We start from the raw sequence: 19,093 nt of genomic DNA on the forward strand, positions 1-19,093 counted from the left end.
GGTATTTTTTGGATTCAGGGTCAGTTTTGGGTTTTTGGGGTACAGGGGTACAGGGTTAAAATAAATTTAATTTTAAATTAATTAAATTAAATTAAATTGAATTACATTAAATTAAATTAAATAATATTATTTTTAATTATTAAAAATTTTATTTAAATTTATTAAATGATATTAAATTACATTAAATTATATTACATTTAATTAAATTATATTATTTTCTATTAATTTTAATTAACAAAATTATTATATACTTACCAATACGTACGTTGTAATGGTATGCGTTGTAAAGGTATCTGTGTTGTAAAAACATGCGTTGTAAATACATGCGTTGTAATAGTTTTTGCGTTGTAAAATTTTCGTTGTAATGGTATGCGTTCTAAACGTATGAGTTGTAACGTCATACATCCAAATAAAATATACTGTTTGAAAAATACATATACAATGTATATATTCAAATACATGTTGTTAGTAAACAATAGTTTAGTATTTATATTAATATAAATATATTAATATTACATTTTGTAACAAACATTTTTATTGAAGAAAATATTGTAGAATATATTTATTTTTATACATTTTGTTAAACATTTTGTTAATTTTTTTTACACCATTTCAACATTTTTACAATTATAATAATAAATATTATGTATTTTATAATATTTATTTTTATAATTTTACAAATTGTGTACATTTTTCTAAGTAATTTAATACAAATAAAAAATTACTATTTTTTCATAGTATTCCTTGGTTTATTAAATTAACAAATACTTTGCTTGCATTAAATAATAAGTGTGTAATTTCTATCATTTTCTTTAGTTTTGGGTCCTTTATTTTGTAACCGCTTTAGGTCGTTTTGTGTCATTTTGAGGAAGTTCAGCTAGCAGTTGGGAAACACTTCACGTCTCTGAAGGTAAGGTTTATTTAATATGTTTTAACTGTGTTTTGAATTAATTTTGAGAGTAGTTTGGTCGTATTTAGTGTTGTTAGAAGTAAATGTGTTGTATTGGCGATTATGATGTGTTGTGTTTGCGGATGTACATTTAACGTACTTTTTAGTGTTGTATTGCCTTGTGTGTAGAGTTAGTGTTTCGATGTTTAAGTTTATTATTCGAAATATTATGTTGCTATTACTTTTAGTAGGAGTGTATGTGTTATTTTATGTGGGTGGGAATATTTCTTTTATGTCTTTCACTTGCAGGAGTTCCTGATGTCCGAAGGAAGCGTTTTGTTTTTTGGGGAGAAGTGTTCGTTAGTTTTATTAACTAATAGTTTGTAGACACTTCTTCAAATTTTTCGGCTTTCCTGGAGCGTTTTTTCTACATTTTTACATTTTTCGGGTTTTTTAGGGTATTTCGAAAGAGCTTCGTGGAATGGATTTATCTATTTTGGGACAGTTGTATTTTTTCATTTTTTTTTGGGTAACTGGTATTCGAAACTGGATTATTTTGGTGGAAATGGATTCTACATCATTTGGAATATCTTTGGTAAGTTTTTTTACATTATATTAATTGTGGGTGGGTAATGTTTTAATGAATATTGTTTAGTTTTATTTATTTCAAACATAATTAATGTGTGTGCATATATATTTAATTATATAATATATATTACATACATTAATTTTTTTTTAGATAAATTATATGAATGTAATATTATTGTATTAGAACATTTTTCTATTGAGATTGTTTGTGGCTTAGAGTAGTTTACAGTAGTGTTTTGGCTATTATATTGAGGTATTCCATGCCTGTTGTGCTAGGGTACAGCTTTACTTGTTGCTCTAGGTATTTGTGCATTTGTTTTGTTTGTTTGGATGTTTTTGGAGTTAGTTCAGTAATGGATTGCTCCATTCTGAATTCCTGATAACTTTGCTCTTTTTGGAGGCATGTAATGAATTTTTGTAATGTTGGTTTAGTTTGGCCTGTTGATTGGAGGAAGGCATTGTGCCAACCTTCAACTGCGTTGTTTGTTTTAGATTCTCCATTTAAGGTGCTTCTTTAAACATTCACCAGGGTATTAGGAATTTAGGATTTCTCCTGTGGCCAGATCTATGGAGTCTACCTATCCAAGTGTCCTCAAAGTAGTCTAAGAGAGGAGTTAACTTTGCTTCATTTTGTTTGTAAAATTGGCTGTCTATTAAAAGGTTGTAGTGTTCGGCCACATCTGTTTCAGGGACGTAAGCTAGTGCTATCAGTTTTTTTATTTGATATGCAAAAGATGAGCTTGTAGCATATTCTATGCTTAGAGTAGTTTTTTGTAAATGCCTCCAAAGACACTGATTAAAATGATAATAGCAGCCTTGGATACAGGTATGGGGGTGTATTTTTAAAATAGCTGAGAGCATTGCTTGTTCAAAATCCAGTATAACTTTTTTCAGGGGAATAGTCATTTGTTTTTTGTTTGATAATGTTTAATAAATCCATATATGTTGAATTAGTTTTATTTGGAAGCAGTGCATATAGTAGAGGTATGTTACAGTTTTGATATAAGCCATGTATTGTGTAAAGTTGGTAGAAAGGTCTGGGACAGATGTTAAAAGTACCGTCCATCATCCAAAATTGGCATTGTTGGAGTTTTATTAAATTTATAGCAGTACCAAAGATTATTATTCATTTCTCATTGTTTTTTTTGCCGTAAATTATAAAAGGTATTTTGTTTAAAGTTATAGTTTGGTCATGAGTTAAATTTATATCACTATATGTTTTAGGAGGTGGAGTGGTAGTAGTAGTTGCTTTTTTGGTAAGTGATATTGTTCTTTTGAGAGAAATTATATTAGGCATTTGGGTAGTGGCTGTTTTTGGGATTTGTGGAATTTGTTCTTTTAAAATTAGGCTTGTAGGTTTTTGGGAACATGTACTAGCTTCTTTAATGTTTTCTAATGCTGTTCTGACTTCAATTTCTGTTATATTTGGAGGGTGGTTGTGTTCCCTGGTGTAAAGGACAGTTGCTTCTCTAGTTGTTGCTCTTCCATAACATTTGTTAGAGTAATATTTGCAACATTTCCAATTTACTTTCATCCCAAATTGTTTCTCTTGGGTATAAGTATAACCCATGTAGCAGAGTAATAGTTTCCCTTTTTGACTGGTAACAAATTCAGCTCCTTCTGTCATTTTCTCCTTTGTAAATCTATTAGAAATATATGGTATAGTTATTATAGTTATAGTTATATGTATTTTAAGTGGGAATTATAAATATTTATATTGTGCATGCTTACCTTTGGTTGAAGTTTAGTCTGTGATTTTGATGTTCTTTACTCTTTTCCTTGTGGTCTGTCTTTTCTGGTGTTTCTTTGCTTGAAAAACTTTTTTATTTGTGTTAATTGTTTAGTTATATTTTTTGGGGTAGCTTTTACATGTTTTGCTATAAGTTAAAGCTTTTACTTATTTTATCTTTTTGAAAAGTGTTTGGATATACTTACTTTGGTAGTTGTATCTTTGTTTGTTGAATTCTGTTCTTTGATATTTGTTGTTAGTGGATGTTGTAGTGGTGCTAGAAAAAAAGAATGATATATGCATAAATTATTACAATATGTTAGCAATTTTTCATTCTTTAGGAGTTACTGTTTGTCACATCATTTAATTGACTTACTTTGTATTAGTTGCTTGTTATGCAGAGTTTTAATGCTGTTGTAGGTGTAAGGCAATCTGTTCAATTTTCAGTTGTGGCCTGTATTTTCTTTGATGTCTTTATCTGTAAAAAAAAAAATATTCATTAAAATCCATATTTATTAACATATTTTTGGAAGCAGGTCTGTTTGCTGTTTTAATGTTAAAGCTTAAATTAATTAATGTTGTTCGAGAAAAAAAAAAATTACTTTGTTAGTAGTTTCTTAGTTTTCTTCTTAGTTTTTTCTGTTCTTTAGTAGTGAAGTTTTCTGTACTGGTAGGAGATAATATACAATACATATGTATGAGTAATTTGTCCTTTTTACTACATGTGTAATTTTAGCAGTTCCTTTAATTAAGTTACATTTTGTTACTTACTTTCAATCTTCTTAATGGTAGGTTGAATCTTAGTTTTCTTGTAGGCGTCGTCAAATGTATCCACAGTATTCTTTTCTGTCTTCTACTTTTCTCAGGTAATTTGTTTGTTGGATGTAATTGTTTATATAGTCTTTTGGAGTTAGTAATTAGTTAGCTATTGGTGAGTTTATGTTTGTACTGTTTTGATTCGTTGGTTTGTATTTTTGAAAAACTGTTGGTGTAATTAATTACCATATATGGTAAACGCTAATTAATGTTGAGCATACATACCTTTATATAATATGTTAAAGAAATAATTTATACATGTGTAAATCATTTATTTTTAAATGTGAAAATTTATGTATTTATAAATTGTTGTAAAATGTGAATTGTAGTGCTAATAGTATTTTTTTAATGTTTACAAGTGTTATAGAAAAATAATAAAATTGTTCGATATTGCTTAAATAACGATATTATTGTAGTCGATATTTTTACTCTCGATATTTTTAACGTACTGTTTATAAATTTTAATTATCGATATTTAAATATTGCGATATATATGGGGTCGATATAATTGATATCGATGTTTATGTATTGCGATATTTTAATTTCGATATTTGTGTATGTGATTAAATAAGTATAGGATGACGATATATTTGAAGTCGATATTTTTGTGTCGATAATTTTGTACTACGATAATGTGTGTTTCGATATTATGTCATAGATTCATGTGGAGTGTATTTATGTTGTATTGAATATAGTGTAAGTATGTGGTACTGAGTGGTATTATGTGGAGTGTAGTTATATACTCTACTCAATGCTACATAAATACACCCCTCATACCACTCAGTACCATACAATTACAAACCACATATTTACACACTAATCAATACAACATAAAATACTCTCCACATCATAACACTCAATACCACATAATTACACAACAAATATTTACAACACATATTTACAACATAATACCACTCAGTACCACACATGCTTGTTTCAAGGGTTGTGGTCCGTTTCAGATATCGTACTGCAGTTAGTTTCACGTACTGTGATCAGTTTCAGGTATTCTGGTTGATTTGAAGAACCGTGGTCTGTTTTATGTTGTGTAGTTAGTTTAAGGCAGCCAGGTGCTATTGTTGCATTATTATTAGCAATGCCAACTGACACAGAGACGAAAAGAACGAAAAGGCAGAAATAGGCACTAGAAAGATGCTGGTAGAGGGGGCAGTGAGAGGCGGCAAAGTATTAAAGGATAATAAGGAAAACAACAGGGGGTAGGGGTACAATCACTTTTGAGTAAAGAAAATGAGAGAATAAGCAAACCATCTGGCTGCAGAAGAGTTAAGAGAAACATGGGGCGAGCGACAGAGCACGAGAAACCGGCGGGTGGAAGATCCCCTTTAAAGAGCATAGGAGCAAAGTAAATGACACATCGGGATGAGTAAGAGAAACGGCAGTGTGAGTAAGAGAAGCAGCAGAGGGTGAGATTCACAGGTTCAGGAGGGGGCATTAATGGGAGAACCTGGGTAGACACTGGAGAAAGGCACCGGGGAGGCTGAAGAAACAGGTCAACAGGCAGCGATATAATTGAAAGAAGGGTAGAAAGCAATACAGAACGATCTGCAGAGAGTAACGCCCAGAAGAAGGGAGATAAAGGAAAGGTACGGAGTTAGAAAAAGAATGGGAGCGATGCAAGGAGCAGATAGAAGAAAGGCAATCGAGCATAGAGGCAGACAGAGAGAGAGACAGGAGAGAGACAGAAACTAGGAGGGTCAAGGGTGAGTGGCAGCGAGGTGAGGAGTGAATGCCAGGAGGGACAAGGGTGACTGTCATGGGATGGGGCTGAAGGGTGAGTGCCAGAGAGGTGAGGAGTGAGGTGCCAGGGAGATGAGACGTAAGAGGCAGGAGGGTCAAGGGTGAGTGCCAGGGAGGGGAAGGGTGAGTGCCGAGAAGGGGAAGTATGAGTGCCAGGGGTGAGGGGTAACAGGTAATAGGTGCCAACAAGGGGATTTGTTTGCAGTGAACTTGTATCAATATAGAAGCACTTGAAAGGTTAGTCATCTGGAACTAACACCACTGTGTCAATAGACAACTTCAACCAATGAACTCGATAAGCTTGAAAAACACGGGAGATCCTATTCTTTGAAAGTACAAATTTGTTTATATAAAGCAATAGTCAAAAAGGAGTACATACATATGAATTAAATCAGCAAGAGATCATGAAAGGAAGTGAAATCAAATTATCCTAACAGTTCATGACCAGCAACTATTCCAACACAATATAATACGACAAATCTCCTAATGAAAATATATGTCGCAAGAGAATCACACAATTTCCCAGGAATAGAAGGCGGAGTCGACGTTTCACTCTTGTGGCTTCAGTCCTTTAGACCATCTTCAGGACAATGATATTTGCTAAAAAAGACTCTTCTATGGTTAATCAAATGAGGCCAACAACCATGAGTTGGATCAATGGTCACAGCCGTCAAATTTGACACTGACGTCTAAAAAGCGTGCAATTATTAAAAGTCCAGAGCAAATGTTCGGGTCAAGCAGGAGTGAAACCTTCCATGCGTTGAATGTTTTTAATCATTCAGAATAAGTAGCGTTATGCGGAGACCAGCATACGTCCGGAAATCAGGGCAGCATACGAATGGGAGAGATGCAAGGAGCAGATAGAAGAAAGACAATCGAGCTTAGAGGCAGACAGAAAGATAGAGACAGGATAGAGACAGAAACAAGGAGGGTCAAGGGTGAGTGCCAGAGAGGTGAGGAGTGAGTGCCAGGGAGATGAGATGTAAGAGTCAGGCGGGTCAAGGGTGATTACCAGGGAGGGGAAGGGTGAGTGCTGAGAAGGGGAAGTATGAGTGCCAGGGGTGAGGGGTAGCTGTCAGGCCAGGGGGGTGAAGGGCTAGTGCCACGGAGGTGATGGTTGAGTGCCAGGTGGTCAGGGGGATGAAGGGTGAGTTCCAGGGAGATGAAGGTTGAGTGCAATGGAGGTGAGATGTAAGAGTCAGGTGGGTCAAAGGTGAGTGCCAGGGAGGGTTGTGTTGTGTTGTGGTTGTGTTTGTGGTTGTGTGTGTGGTTGTGGTTGTGTGTGTGGTTGTGGTTGTGTGTGTGGTTGTGTGTGTGTGGTTGGGTGGTTGAGTGTGGTTGTGTGTGCTTGTAAGCGTGAAGGCAGGGGGAGGGGTGGAGGCAGGGGGCAAGCAAGAGGAAAGACAGATGGCACTGGAGGCTGGCGGTTCGCGCATGCAACCTCGCGTGAACGCAAGCTTGTCGCCAACCAGCAGCACTTTGAAAACTCACCTACTAAAGTCTCTCTCAGCAAGACCTAAAAAGTGTGCTTATTGGCTTTATCAAGGAGTGCACGCATCAATATACACATAGGGGCATATTTACTGCAGCATGGAGAAGCATTGTGTTAAGCAGACCTTGCTAACTCCATGCTTCTCCATCCTGAAATGCAGAGATGTGCCGTATTCACAAGAATGCGGTGCACCCCTGCGTTTACCCTCGCGCTGATGCTGAGTTCAGCTGCCTAGCGCCAATGCAGACACCCTTGCACCATAGGGCAAGGGTGTCTGCATTGGGAGGCAGATTGTTTATGTGCAGGAAGGTCCCCCTCCTGCACATAAACAATCTTTAAATGCCGTTTTGTAACTTCTATGTGTGCTGCTTAATACAGCACGCATAGAAGTTGCAAAATGGCATTTTTTTTAAAAGGATTGTTTATGTGCAGGAAGGGGGACCCTCCTGCACATAAACAATCATAGGCAATTTGCTATTTCTATGTGTGTTGCACAAGGCAGCACACATGAAAACAGCAAAAACAAGGAGAAATAAAGCATTTCTCCTCGTTTCGCCTGTCTTAATTTTGGTGCTGTCTCCTATTTAAGCTGCTCTTGTAAATAGGGGGCAGCATCACAATCAATGGGTGTTGCGGTGGAACGCCCACAGCAACACCCATTGCACTCCCCTTTCACACTAAACACAGCATGGAAGGGTTCCTTATTTACAATAATCCACGTTAAGTGGGTTAATGCTGCCTTGTTAATAAGGCAAGGCCTCTATCGCCATCACAACGTCACTAAAAATGACGTTGTGATGGCGATAGGGGCTTGTAAATATGCCCCATAGTTTTGTATGTTAAGGGCTGTTGGCGAGCCACCTGGATGTGATTTTAGCAATTGCGGTGAATGGTTTAAAATCTTTATTTTTTCTAAATACAAATTTAGCAAAAAACATTGTGTTTGAAATTGATAAGTGTCTGTTTTACATACAGCTTGAAAACATTCAGTTCAAAGAGACTGTTTATATTACATAGTGGCGGTCGCTATAGTGTAGTTATAGTTTGGATCGAGTTTCCATAGGTATTGGATTTTGCACTGTTTGATGAATATTCATAAAACTTTCCAAAAAAGATTCTTCCACCTCAGGTCCATCCTGGAACGTTTCGAGGTAATAAATAAGTTTTCCCCATGCAATTTCCCATGGGAACTTTAGACAACATGACATGCAAAACAACTGAACGAAATTGCACCAAATTTGGCAGAAAGCTACATCTTTTTGCTTTTTGTAATGTGGTGCAAACCTGTTCAGTAGTTTTTGAGAAATGAAGGTTCAAAAGTAATAGTTATATAGCGATGTGGGGGTACAACCGGACCATCAGATAAAAAAGTTTGTAATTTGATTGACTGCCGCCAATGTCAACACAGATGTTTGCCAGCCATTTTAGGACTCAGGGACCCAGACCCTGTGACCTGAAAAAAAAAATAACATACAGAGGGGAGGGGGGAGATACCCTAAGCCACTAGGCCTGGTGGGCACAATCTCCCACCCTACCCTGCAGGGCAAAATGAATGATAAAATATTTTGATAACCTATTGTGAATAAAAAATAATGTAGCAATAAACTTTCTTTTAAAATATTTAAATTATTTAAATTAATTATATACATCACCTTTAATACTTATGAAATTATCATTACGTTTTTATTTCTTAAGTAAGCAATTATTTTTTTATTTAAACTGCAGAAAAATATTTTTATTCAATGTAATATATTTTCATTAATTAAAGCTTTAGTTCAATTTAATAGTGTAGCAATTTTGATTTTGTTCTCTGCTTGGCTTACTACAAAAGTGTAAGTTACCACAAAAGTGAAGTTTGTGAATATCAAAAAGTAGTAAACTTACTCAAAAGTGTAAAACAAACAGTGCAGTTCGTGAATCAGACTCAGTGTCCCTACACAGCTTAAATGATCTTTAAACCATCGCCCTAAATTATATTAGCTCAGTCGCTTCCATAGATTATGTAGGGCACTTTACCTGAGTACTCCTTACTTCTTACTTCAAAGTTGTGGGGAAGCCATTGACATCACATAAATATTTGCAAAAGGGTGCAATAGCAAAGGCATTAACATAGCGGGTTTATGCTCTATTTTATTTATTTTAAAGTTTTATATAGCGTGAGCTAGACCCTGGAAGGGTATCAGAGTGCTTTACAAATGTTACATCAAATAGATAGAGTGAAAAACTAGGAACATATATAACCTTAAAACATAGATGATGACGGTACTCGTTGTTGAGCACATCAAGCGGATGGGTGTCTAGAGACCAGAAAAAGCAAAAGCAGATATTATGCAAGCTTCCCTTATGCCTGCAAGAGGTACTGCACAGTAAGCAGCATTGTGAACTTCAGTCAGATACAAAACATGCACAGCACAAGCGGGAGAGCAAACTCCACACTGAACTCCCAAAATAGCTTATTGATAGTGTTGCAATTTAGCAATGATTAGGTTAAGCATTAGCAGAAGACATCTTCTATTTAGAGACTATCTTGTCCGTTTTAACCGAATCCATTTTTTATTTCTGTCGGCCATTTTGTTTGCCATGTGCTCTGTCCTACCTTCCTGTTAACTGCTCTTGAAATCTGCCTAGAGACAGGATATATTTATCCTCTTCTGCTTTGCAAATGCCCAGTTGAGCTTACAGCTGTCCCCAACTTGTAACTGTCAAGATGTGTCCACCAGAATTAGCTAACTGTTAGCCACTCCCACTTGTTGCTGGCACACTTTCTGTATGACCTTATATGTATTTGAAACCAGCATTCTGTACCTTGTACCGCCTTCATTTGAGCCCCTGTGTGGGTATAAAAGGACCAAGCTCCTTCCAGTCAGTGTGCTACCTCATACTCTACCGAAAGGTGTTGTGTGAATGTAGTTCAACCTCATGAGGTTTAATAAACTCTGTCTTTTCTATTCCAGTTTCTGTGCCAACTTCTTTCTATTGGTTTGAGGACTCTGAGCAGAAAAGAGCGAATCCCTTGCACTGGTAGGGCTGGCTGATGCTTGCTACTACAATAGGTTGCAAAGACAGCAAACCTTCGGGCCCAAATTATGAAGGAAAATAGCTTGTGGAAACAGCCTTGAAAGTCCTTTATTAGCTCGGTGTGTAAATTAGGATTATATTTAAAATCCTGTAGATCACCCTCAAGGCCGACTACAACAAAGAATCCAACTGTCTTTGGATGCTAGCCACACATTACATTCCAACCATGAGCCTTCAACCTATGGGCCTGCTTCTAATCCAACACAAATACTCAAACGTCAGAAACATCAAAGCAGATTCCTGGATAACCAGGGACAAAAACTCTGGAATACCCTGGTCCCCAGCCTGAGATCAGAGCCAGCAACCTCCTGTTCAGAAAATGCATGGAGACTGGCCACTTTAGACAGGCATTCTGCTGAACTCAGACAAGTCAGTACTAGTGGAATACTGAATAAGGGCCCTTCACCACACATTCGGTTGAGCTTGACCTGTTCCTCCCTAAGATGCTCCAAGCTGCTGAGCTTCCTTCAGAGGTGTGTAGTAACTACTAGTAGGGTGGCCACCCCACTCCATATCATCACGGACACTGCTTCCAATCCTTATCTTTAAAACCACAAAACAATTGTATCAGGTGTGTTAGTCTCATAGAAATCAACTAAGACTACAACACCTGTCTGTGATGACATGGAGTGAGGTGTCCATCTTAGCCACAAGGCTATCTGGCAATTTACACAACTCCTAAATAAAAGAAATCACTCATAAGCATATGTCCAGTAGCAGTCCAAAACTTGTCGTTGGAGTGGTGTAGCTAGACTTTGGTAGCCTATGGCGGCATGTAAGAGAGGTGGGGTGCTGATGGATTTCCTGAATAGTTGCAAGTAAGAGCGGGGGGTGGCGATTCCTGCATGTCTACTGCCCCCGAAGACCTCAGATACGAGTGGGGGGGGGGAGGCCTCCACCCCCAAAACTTGTGTCGACCAGGGCTGTCCGCCCTCCCACACCCCCTGGCTACACCACTGTCCTTGCACAAGATTCACACAGCATGTGGGGCAACCCCCCTTGACGTGAAACAGGGACAGCATGCACAGCATCACTGCTAGCTCGCCACACCCTGAAAAGACTCACCATGGGCAGGAGCTGGGAAAAGCAGTTTCACAGTACACAGATGTAGAAGTGTAAACGTCCCGCATAAAAGAGTTACAACATGGAAACAACTGCACAGGCAATGCTTAAACAAAAGAGGTATGGTACAGAAGGCAGCTCTGGAGGCAGGTCCTCCTCACAAAAATCATAGGAAGGAACACTGTAGGCCTCCCACAAAACATGTACTTCCAGAGACGTATAGACTGCAGTTGGACAAAATGTGAAAACGTGGGCAACAGAAACACAAGCCTCAGTCATACAAGATCGGTACAGTACAGACAGCAGCAAGCCTGCCTTAACCCTACATAGTACAGATTGGGCAGTAATTACCCAGAAACTTTGTGGTGATATAGATTTGCACTACTGCCAGGACGCTCCATGCAATAAATGACAACTTTAACCAGTCTTTTATTTTTATCCAAAATGCTTTGCAAGGTAGGGTTTTTAATACTGTCCTCATAATAGGAAATCAACCACACACTACTAGTCCCAGAATGCAAAGTAAAGCTAGCTAAAGAGTTATGAATGGTTGTATGCTGAGTTGACAAGGTAGGCAAACAAGGTTGGACTGAGTAATTGAATGAGATTCATTTAAGCATTCAACCCATCAGTGTTTGTATTCCTAACTGCATCGCCCTAAGTGTGACGATTATGCCCAGACGTGGGTACTATGCTTGGTGTGCCACTGGAACACATCAGCACCCTAGTGACAAGGCCCAAATGGGCTGAATCCGGTCTTGGGTTGCTCTTGTTCTTGGTCAGAAAGGACTTGGCCTTGCCTTTCGGGCTTGACTGTTCTTATTGGAACAGATTTGAGGATGATTTGCAAATGTTTGGTTCCTATCTGATGTGGCATAGCGGGTCAAAAAAGGTAATTACATCACGTGAGACTAGACACAGATCAGTGTGGCTATAGAACAAGAGGACATCAGATAAACGATTGATTGTGTAAGGGAGCTCATGTCCCACTATGCGCCTAGAGGCAAGACTTAGGAAGAGAAGCCTAGGAATGAACAACGTGTTTGCTCTCCCTCAGAAGCTTAGGATTTGGCTGAATATATGACATTACAACGCATTCTTTTACAATGCGGTTTCTACATCGCAACTACCATTACATCGTATGATTTTACAAAGCATGCCATTACAACGCATTTTTTTAAACTACCATTACAATGCATACCATTACAACGCATAATACTTTTAGGGCACAGTAGGGTTAGTGTTGGATATTGTAAGGGTAAAAATTACTATTCCCACTCCAGTGAGTGCAACAGTAGGGAAAGTGTTGGATAGTGTAGGGGCAAAAATTACTATTCCCATCTACCCCAAGACCCATACCCACCCTAAAACTAAAAAATCTCCATTACTTACCTTATAATGCCTTGTAATGGCATGCGTTGTAGTGTCATGCGTTTTAATGGCATGCGGTGTAATGGCATGCGATGTAAAGGCTGTTGCATTGTAACAGTTGTGCTGTAAGAGCAGTGTGATGTGAGGACTGTGTTGTAATGGATGTTTTCCATTTGACTCAACCAAACACTAAATCTGTAATTTGAATTGATCCAAGAATTAAGTGAACCTAGGATCTCATCTGACATACTAATCACCTAGGACTGATTCGTCAGTGAGAGGCTAAAGACACAGGTGCCCACGGATTTATCAGCCGGCTCAACCACTCATAGCACCTATTGTTGTGATTAGCCATTTTTGTAATTTTATGTTTTCGCATACCATTTATATGGCTCTGTGAGAAATACCTTTCCAGGTGTGAGGCACCTGGAAAGCTAAGGATTCCTTGCCAGGTGTGCTACCTGTGTTGTGACCATTGCCTACTCTTACAAGGTAAACAAAGTGTGCTATATGCTAGCGCTGGTGCCATTGCTTCATCTCCTATACTCAGCAGTTAATAGTTGTTTTAAATTGACTAATTACAGTCAATGACTGACTGCTTTCCAATGCCTTTAATTGGATTAAAACTAAGCGAGCTAGAACTATGCATCTGCATTTTTGAGAGAGAAGGGTGGCAGGTGCGTAAGGGTGTGGGTTCCAAGGGGAAAGTCCACACTATAATATGTTTAGTGGTTTTAAATCACAAGTAGTGGTGTTTGCAAAGGTAGAGAGGCCCCCTCCTCCCTGATGAGTGGTCAAAAGACCAGCAAAACAGTATATGTAAAATCCCCCAGCACACTCAGATAAGTTCAATACAAAATATACACATATGTGAATTGTTCTTTTTTTTTTCTTTTGTTCTTTATTGTTCTTGTGTTCAAGTATATTACTTCATATTCAAAAGCAAAGACCCCTTAGCCATTCCTTACCCAACACTTGTTTTGTGGCACTGAAGGAAGAATTATCCTGCAACTTCCTCTGGGCTAAATCTTCTTTGAAGCATACCTTCCTATCAGCTATAATTCTATCCTCATTCTTCCAAAATTTGATTGCCAAAATCTCAAAATATATCTTATGGATTCTCAAGCATTTTCTGAGTTGTCCAGTATTGTGCAATTTTACATTTTAAACGTGGCCCCCGTATGTGGGGGAAGTCATCACTTGTGTGCCTGTGTGCCTGGTTTGTGAGCTAGTTGCCGTGTTGCCTGTCGCAAGTACACGAGTAATTGTGGCCACAACAGAAATGTTTCTGTGATGTCCAGTCAATCAGAACATGGCAGGCTCAAGAATTCGGAGCTGGAGTCACAATCCGCAAATCAGGGTGAGAGAAAAAGGATCAGTCCAATGGGGTGCCTTTATTCTTTAAAAAGGAGTGCTGGATTCTCCACGGATTCAGAAATCTGAGGATGTCCATGAATAAACGGTCAAGATATCTCTAAAATGTAACCTTTTCATGCTCAACCCAAACACATTTTTCAACACAAATTTCGCTGAAACTACTAAATGGATTTACACTAAAGCAAGAAAGCACAATCCTTGAGTAAAGTCCCACCTACATGCCAAATTTGATATATATCCATATAGCCATTTTTTCTATGTCAAGGCGCAAACAATCACATGGGAATTAAAATGTGAAACTGCACTTTTGGGTCCCCCATTTTCTTGACCCCGGCTTGATGTATCTGCTTTAAACTTGCAATCAAGAACCCAAAGTGAATGTTTTAAAAAAAAAAGTTTAATGTAAATTTGTCGAACAGCTGTGCACACACACACACACGCACACACACACACACACACACACACACACACCTCTATTGCCTGTGAAAGATCTATTGTGGGCAAACCAAAAACTTACAGTGAGCTTAGGTCCTGCCTATTGCTGATCATTGGCTGGTTTTATTGTGACTCTCATTTGTTTGCTTCTTATTCAATGACGACTTTCTACCCTCTTCGTGTGTTTGTGTCTCTCCTGCATAATTTCCTGTCTACCATCCTATTGATTTCCTAATTTGTATCCTCCACTGGTCCCTTGTGTACTTTTTTCTTTTTGGTCAAGTGCTCCATGAGAGTGCAAGCATTTACCAGCTCTTTCCCTCTGGTGCTCACCCCCCACCAAATACCCAAAACTGTGCTCCATTGTGGCCTTTCCCTCCTGTTCTGCCCACAATCTCTCTCTTAAATGCTCCATGTTGCGCTCTCTCTATCGCTCTCTTTCATTGCTGCTTTCCTGCTCTCTCCCTGTTAGTTCGCCCATTCCACCCACCTCCCATTGCTTTTATCACCTACTCCTCTGTTGTGACAAACTTCTTCTTTAAATTATTCCTTTTTTATTTTTCGGAGGGTATCAGCATCCGCCATTTGTAGGTGGGCCACTGACTAATTAAGAAAGAGCTTTCACACAAACAAATGTTATTATTTTTTTCATTTATGTGTGAAATTAAATGAAATGAAATTAAATGAAAAAACATATTTATAAAGCGCTAGCAGTTGCCCTGAGGCGTCCAGGCGCTAAAAAATTAACCATCAGTGCCCAACAGAAGAGGGAAGTAAATCAGCTACTTAATTAAACAGAAAAGTTTTAAGTTTCTTACGGAAACTAAGGAGGTAAGGTTCTGATCTAAGGCAAAGTGGCAGAGTATTCCAAATTTTCGGAGCATTATATGCGAAGGGACGACCTCCGGTCCTCGCTCTATGAATTCTTGGAATTTGAGCTAAAAAGGCATGTGAGGATCGAAGAGCTCTAGAAGATTCATATGGCGATACCAGCGAGTGATTGATCTCAGGGCCTAGTTTCCAGTAAGCCTGATGTGCAATGCACAAGGATTTAAACTTGACTCTCTCCCTGATGGGGAGCCAATGTAATGTTCTTAAGCCAGGTTTAACTGAAATTCTCCTAGGGATGCCAAGTAGGGTGCGAGCCGCACAATTCTGGGTACGTTGTAATTTTTTTAAGGTGTATTCCGGCGCCCCAAGGTACAGAGCATTGCTAAAATCTAGGCGAGATTGAATTAATCCCTGAATAACGATCTGCTTTGCCTCAAAGGGAAGGAGAGGCAAGATTTTTTTTGCCATCCTTAGGAGGCCAAAACAGGTCGCAGAGACTTTTGTTGCCTGCATGTCGAAGGTCAATGATTTATCTAGCCACACCCCCAGGCTTTTGATGTGATCTCGGGGGTGGGAGCTGTGCCCATGCTCAGAGGCCATGACACCTCCAGAGTGGAGAGAGTTGGAGGGCCTAGGAGCATCAGCTCAGTTTTATCATCATTGAGCTTCAGGCATGATTTAGTCATCCAACTCTTGACATGCTCGAGACAGACTGTTAGATTGGACTGTGGTAGTGGGGTACTCTTTTGTGCAAGAGAGACCACTAGCTGGGTATCATCCGCATAGGTGATGATGTCAATACCATGCGGACGTACTATTCCAGCCAGCGGTCTCATATAAGCATTAAAGAGCGTAGGGCTCAATGAGGATCCCTGCGGAACCCCACATCCCAACGGCTTCTTCGAGGAGACCGATGTGCCTTCAAAGACCTGAAAGGTTCCATCTGATAGAAAAGACCTGAACCACTCCAGGGCTTCTCCCGAGATTCCCATGTCGAGGAGGCGGTCCAGGAGTATTTTATGGTTGACAGTATCGAAGGCGGCGCTCAGATCAAGGAGGATCACTGCCACTGATCCTCCCTGATCGAGTATCCGCCTAGTTACTTCTGTCACTGCCAATAGGGCTGTCTCCGTGCCGTGTTTTGGGCGAAAGCCAGTCTGGGAGATGTCGAGCAGATGGTTATGCTCAAAGAACTGAGTTACACTGATGTTAATGTGTTTCTCTAAGATCTTAGTGGCCCAGGGCAATAGTGAAATCGGGCGATAGTTATTAAAGTTAGTTGGATCAAGGTTAGTTTTTTTTAGCAATGCTCGGACCATGGCGTGTTTCCAGGAAGGTGGGACTGCCCTACTCGTAATAGAAGAATTCAGCAGCTTCATTAAATTGGGGAGAATGGCTTTATTAGCTAAGGTCAGCGTCTCAGGGGGGGCAGGGTCACAGGGTGAGCCTGATTTAATTTGGTTTGTTAAGGCCTCAAGAGTGTCAAGGTGCAGCATTGGAAAGCGGTCCAGAGAGTTGTTATGGGGGGCGCCCACTGATATGGTCAGCGGATTAGGTTTTTGTGGAGACGGATCAGTTTCTGGGTCAGGGAAGGAAGGATAGATTGTGTTTACTTTTAAGAAAAAAGCATTGGCCAGTTCCTCACATCGAGAGGATAAGTTGTCATCAGTAGATGGCGGTGATGGCAACCTGGTCAATGTTTTCACAATCTGATAAATTTCCTTGGGCTTAGATTTTGCCTGTTTAATCTTTTCCGCATAGTATGTGGCTTGTTTATCTCTGATTTCGTTTTTATAGTTCCTGATAGCCTCTCTATACGTCGCTTTATCCAAAAATTCGTAGGATAAGCGCCACTTCCTCTCTAGTCTTCTACAGAGGCGTTTTTTTCCCTAAGATCTTCAGAGTACCAGGGGGCGGTTTTTTGTTTTCTTCTAGTGCCGGAAGTCCGATAGGGAAGTACAGAGTCCAGGGAACGTGTTATCCAATTATTGAACAATTCGTTGTTCGCACAGGAATCAAGGGAGAGTGACGGATTAATGGATGTGTCCAAGTGGTGTCTGCTCTCTTGAACCGCTCAGATTGTGGTGGGTACTGATACTGGACTATTGTTAGGGCTAGAGTATGGGCAAGGGACAGAGTCACACTTAAGTGTATTAAAGAGAGGGACATCATTACTATCCCAACATAAAGACAGATAAGTTGCATATACGTTCTTCTACTTAAAGCTGAGAATCTGGACCCTATTGCCAAATGTGTTCATTTTTCTTCAAAAAAACGAAATTTTCCACCCTTCCAGGCATTGCATCCCCATTAATGGCCACACAGAATGAAATGCTTTTGACAGTGAATTTCATGAAGTGGGAATTGACTGCTAGAGCTAAAATCGTCAGCTCTTTTTTAGACGTTCAGCTCAAACTTGTTAGCAAAGGAAAACTAGATTTTGCATAGATATCTATAAATTGTTGTTTTCCAAGTTCCTTAAAAATTCTGAATATATTTACTCCATACTAGTAAAAAGTTTGAATATGAACCAAGAGTAAGTTTAATGTCAACTAACCATGCAGTTATTGCTAGAGTGATGAGCAATATTTCCTATGGAAGTCGGAAAACCTCAAGGACGAACCTTACATACTGAAAATATGACTATGACTGAAAATGACTTACATACTGAAAATTTTGCATTGATGCTTTAAACTGGCAAATTTACTAGCTATCAATTTTTTTTTCCTATTTACTAAAAATACATTGCAGTCATTTAAAAGAAACAGAGACACTTTAGTTACCTCTGAAATGTATGTGCAATTACATATAGTTATATGAAATTATGTATACATGTATTCATGTACCTATGTATATCTGTCTACGATGTGTGTATTTCTTTATGTATGTTACATTGTGTTACATTCTTTGTATTTGTAGTCCACATTTCCATATTTTTAGTGTCCCTTATGGATTTGGAATGTTGGCATCCTTTACCATCTCAGGATTCTTGATGACAAGAGTAAAGATGGTCATACACTTGGCATGATTCCCTTCAATTTTGTTATTTGCTTGGACTTAGTACCCACGTTTACTGAAATTGAATAATTTTCTCAACTCTTCTTCAAATGTCTTTAAATGTGTAGGACCTGATTACCAGCACACTTTTTTAGATATTAGATCAACTTACCTCTACAAACAATTCTATTCTAGCTATGTGTATTGCTTACAATGTACATTCATGACATACAAACTTTAATTTATAAATGTTCCATTGGCGGTGTAAGAGGAACAGCAAAGGATATGCTAGGCAACCTTGTGAAAACGAACCAAGCAAGTAACTTCTTTGTTATAAATCCGCCCAAGAACCAGGCACGTCTGTAAGTGGGAAGCTTCTGTTTAACTCCCTTTGCTGTAAATCAGTACTCGAAGATGATCACCACCAAAACACAAACTCTATTCCATGGTGGCCACCGGGCTTGAACACCATTTTAGAATGCCTAGCTCATACGTGCCAGGAGGTTCCTGCTTTGAGGCCTGACCCTTCCTGACAAGTGCTTCCTGTACAATGACCAGAGTACCACTGCATTGCAACTCCTCTTGCTTGCTCTTGCTGTTGAAGTCTTGGCATATTCAACTCTAGTCCAGTCCAGTAAGCTCCAATTCTGCTCCAGTTCCTCCAGTTTCTGCC

The sequence above is a fragment of the Lissotriton helveticus genome, chromosome 1_1 (assembly GCF_964261635.1).
Source record: "Lissotriton helveticus chromosome 1_1, aLisHel1.1, whole genome shotgun sequence".
Taxonomy (NCBI): domain Eukaryota; kingdom Metazoa; phylum Chordata; class Amphibia; order Caudata; family Salamandridae; genus Lissotriton; species Lissotriton helveticus.